Consider the following 4925-nt stretch of genomic DNA (forward strand, 5'->3'; position numbering starts at 1 on the left):
GTGTAACCTCCATGTTTCAATCAGTAGTGTTTGAGCAACTGACCTCTGACTTCACATCCAAACAAGCACAACTTACATGTCCAGTTCATTGCTCTGCATTTTCAGTTTTCCAACTGCAAAAAGAAAAAGAGGGCAAAATTATTATCAATATGCATCTATTGGCCATGTTTAACTAAAACAGCTGATTAAGTTTATCACATTAATTTAAATTATTTCTCCAGAGACCTAATTAATACTGTTAAGCTAAAAATATTATGATTTGGCAACTTAATTTTCTCTATTGCTTCAGGCCTAGTACATTTATCACAATAGAATTTAATCATACGTTGGAACGTATACGTACATACGTTGGAATTATATGACGCCATTTTGCACATCAATAACGGCACATTCTTTCAAATTCCACACACTGCAACCTAAGTCCTCTTGCTAAATCACAACGAAAGATTTTAGATAAAAGACCATGGCTTTCTCAGTCAGTAAGGTTATGAGTCCAATTATCCTAATTGTTTTATCAATACAGTAGGAATATCGACGTAAACCATACACAGTTTAATCTTTACACGTTTTGAATCAACTTAGCATGCTAGCAAGCGTTTCTCATGAGAAATGGCTAACGTTAGCACTAAACTTCATTAAGAGAGCTCATGAAGACAACTGCTATTGGCAAATTTATACAGCCTAGTTCTAGACCCCAGGCGCCACCACTTCCTCATAACTTCGATAACATAAAAAATATCAAAGGGCTTGAATACCTAGAATATTTGTTTTCGGCTCTGCATTGTCTGAGGCAGTGTTAACAAAGATCTTTGGTGTTAACTCGCATAGTTGCTATCAGTTAGCTGCAAACTGTTAGCAGCTAGCGCATATTGGCCACTTAGCAAGTTGAACTTAACATTACCCCAGCTGTTAATGAAACCGAATGTACAGTTTTGCACAAATGCTGTTAGTTCAACCTATACTGTAAACATTTGACACATTAATACATACTGTACTTACCGGACAGAGCAAGTCACTGGTGAAGCTGCATTACACTCCCATCCCAAAAGTCAGCCACACCGTAACACTGCCGACCGTTGGCTGTGGAATCCAGAATGCTCCCTCTGCTAACTGTGCGCATGTGCACTGCGTGAGTCCAGTTTACTCAGGTCTGAGTTGTGAAGCTTACTCGTGTATCTCAAGTTTTAGACCCCATTGTTGCAAGTTTGGCACATTACTAATATTACTCTAGTAAGAACACTAGGTCAGCCTATAGTAAGTAAAGTATACTTGTGTTACTGCAGTAAGATGTAGTGTTATTTTTTACAGTGTATGTGTTCTCTAAATCACTTTCTTCTTATAAAAACTCTCGATTTTTGACCATTCTGAGAGTTTAGTTGAAACTGTGTGGTTAATGGTGAAGTAAGAAAACATAAACAGATACGATCTGAAATAATACCTTACAAATCAAACGGGGATCGAACCACATTTGAGCAGCCTGGGCTACCGTGCAAAAAACACCCTCACTAACCACTACACCATCATGGTTAAGCTACACTGTTAATTGAACGTGCGGGCACACCTGCCGACACTGGTGACATGACATGGGGATTTTGAACGATGTTTCGAAGCAGTGGTCACATGACATGGCTGTTTTGAACCACGTTTCGAAGCAGTGTTTCGAAACACTTGTGCTTCGAAGCCTCGACACTGATTCGAGACGTCGGTTTCGAAAGTCACACCCCTATTACATTGTACGATTTTGGTCTGTTTTCACAGTCGGCGACTAAATTTCCAAAGTCGGACAGAAATCATGGGAGTTGGAATCGCGGCGCGCTCCCGTCAACTAGATCGTTAAGTGTAAGGTGCCAATCTTAGCGGTTTTAAGTCAGTCGGAGTCAGTCCTTTTCTAGTTTTGCCGTTACGACAATATCAAACATGTTTGATATTATCGCAAGTCTTTCTAGTCGTGGCTCATGCAAATAGTGACGTGAACTATAAAAACCAATAGTGACCTCTCTCCAACACGAAACAGGAAGGGGCAAAGTAGGCGACAGCTGTAGCCTATATGATTATTTGTTATTCTTATAATATTTGGGTCATGCTACGAAAACGTGCCATTTTGCATTCAAAATATCTAATTTTCAAAGTACTGTTTTTAAAATCTTGAAGCACCTATTTGGATGAAGTAGATTCTTACCTTACAGAAAAAATATGCGATCTTATCTTATCTTATCTTATCTTATTTACTTACTTACTTACTTTAACAAATAGTCAATGGAGGTAGGCTGTGTGCTATGTCAACCCTGTTACCAAAAAAAAAAAAATATTATTATAAAATAATGAGTGCTCTTGTAACTATTCATGAATATTATACAAATAATTATGTGTTGCATAAATAATTCTGGTATTGAACACATTAATTATTAGATTTTTTTGACAGTAACAGGGTTGATGAAATATTGTTACCTAGCGTTCATGGGCTTCGGAAAAACCTTTCTCCGAGTGAAAACATCATCATTCTGCGTCATTCACGTCACGTAATGTGTGAGTCAAAGGTCGGAAACTGGGGCTAGATTTTGCTAACAGAGTTGCCCAGTTAGGGGCTTGTCATCACTTTAGTCGTCACGTTGTAGTTCGTTTGTAGTCCATGTGGCCTTTCATGTCCAACAGTTTTAATGTGAACTTGGGAATTTGCCGTTTTCGTCACTTGAAAGCTGCATATCTTTCACGAGCGTCTAACACTATATTTTACGCAAATACAGTTGTTTGTTTAGGATTAGTGAGTGTGTGTTTTAACCTTTGTTGTGGCATCCGTGTTTGTCACACATTCCGACGGCAAAGCACATGAACACTTGCTGTCGGAAAAACAAAGTAGCCATGGGGGCGGTCCTTGTCATTCCGAAGTGCCCTGAATGCACCATGATATCTAATAATCAGCTATGACTGTATGCCATTACTAGCCATGTGGTGGACACCATGACACCACATGGTGTGCATTCAAGAGAGGTTAAAATGCTGTTAAATATTTACATTTAAATTTTCAATCAAATTATTTTTTAATCCATGATTTTGTGGTAACAGGGTTGCCAAAACTAGCTTGTCCCCTTCTGTCAGACAGAGCAAAACCGTAATAAAAGTCATTAAAAGAGAACAACACTTTTCTGGTCTTTTCACCATTAACTTCCTGGAAGGCAGGGGATATCACTTCCTGAAAATGATGTAACTTTTGGCACAGTTCATTTTCTCCAAACGGGGTTTTTTATCTAAAAGTAACAGGGTTGACGACAACATGGGGACAAATGTTAAATGTTGATTTTTTCATAATTTTAAAAACATTCCAAATACAATTGGTTAATGATCCATGAACAAACACTTGAGGCTTTTTGTACATGTATTTATTTTTATGATAATTTGACTTTTTTTTATCCTAAATAGCCAGTGATACTAGCCATTTTTACAGCTTTTGCAATATTCCTAATACGAAAAGTGCTTAAAATCATTTTTAAAAAATGATGAATTCTTAAAAAGTAAATAATTTATTTTTACCATTATTATATTTCCTAAAATATAAAATAATTATGAAAAAAATATTGTTAATTCAGCTTTGCAAGACACTTTTGTTTGAGGGACATAAAATGGCACGTTTTCGTAGAATGACCCATTTGTCATTTCTTATACATATTTAGTCGGCTCTTCCATGTGACAGAACAACTCTATATCGGTTAGGGATGTCACGCATGAAACAATGCTGCAGAAACACGAAAATATGACTTTGAGTTTAGTAGGCTATCTTTTCAGTTCCTGTTTATCTATTGCACGATGGGTAATACTTTAAAGGAATCTAGTTGCAGTCTTGTAATTAGTGACCCTGCAAGATCCCTAGTCATTGCAAAATCATAGTCTGTGACTTAAAACTCTACTACTTGTCTTTAGATGTGAGAGGGTCTGAGACTGTAGTCTTTCAAAAATCTTTTCCAAATCTTTGCAAATCTTTCCAAAGTCTGTCAGTGTAAGGAGGGCTTTACCAACATTCGAGATTAAGATACAAATGTTCCTGCTGTTGGTCTTGATTCCTTAAGCCTGTAACATGTTTGAGGTTTTCTCAAATCCGACAAAACCTTCAATATTGTCAGATCCTGTGATTTGTCAAGACATAATGAGCTCAAACTTGGATTTAGGTTCACACATGGGCCTATGCATAATTCCAGCTAATCTAACCAAATGGAACTCGAAACTGGAGTGATCTTTTCATTGACAAGTACAGAGGGACTTCTGCTTTGCTACTGTGCACACCTGTGTGTTCAGTTAAATATGAGCCTATCAAACAGACTATTGCATTACAATACATTACTTTAAAGAGGCATCATTATTGTTTTGCTATTTTCAGTTTATCAATTAGCCTGGGTTTTCCCATGCTGCCTTGCGCACAATTTTATTCACGCTGCTAGGCAGCTGAGCTCTGTTCTAGAATCTTTGGTACAGATGCATTTGATAGACATTCGTATCGCCCAATAAACGGCTCTGGGCATTCGTAAACCACGTTTCAAATACAAGAAAATGTACATGTAGTTCCCAGACCCCATCTCAATGAGATGAGGTTTGGCGTTAGCCAGGCTATTTATCAGTTGTTGTATTGAATGTATCAATAGGCTGTAATAGGATGTAACATGTTTGTGATTGTTGTTGTTTGTCATGATGGTGGATATGTTGGGGAATTAATTTTTTCATATATTAATATATCATAATACTACTAATGTTTTTTTGTGCTCAAAAGGTGCCCTTTACCCCCTGCTGGGCAAGTGGAGACACAAGACCACTTGTTTTTTTTTTCTGGAATCTTCTGGAAAAATCTATTTGAGGCAAGTATGTTGCCACGGTGACATGATGAAGCACATAAACTTGTGTTGTACACATTCTTTGCCTGCAGATCAACTTATCTCATA

At 37.4% G+C, this 4925-nt stretch overlaps 1 long non-coding RNA gene across 1 annotated transcript; it reads right to left on the bottom strand.

Moving 5' to 3' along the window:
* LOC121719228 lies at positions 1 to 1310 on the bottom strand. The gene is made up of 2 exons (XR_006034195.1): positions 1000 to 1310; positions 1 to 113 (listed from the first exon to the last, which is right to left on the bottom strand). It is a non-coding gene; the product is annotated as an uncharacterized LOC121719228 (long non-coding RNA).
* Positions 1311 to 4925: the final 3615 nt, after the last annotated feature.

This window comes from Alosa sapidissima, chromosome 9 (genome assembly GCF_018492685.1).
Source record: "Alosa sapidissima isolate fAloSap1 chromosome 9, fAloSap1.pri, whole genome shotgun sequence".
Lineage (NCBI taxonomy): Eukaryota > Metazoa > Chordata > Actinopteri > Clupeiformes > Clupeidae > Alosa > Alosa sapidissima.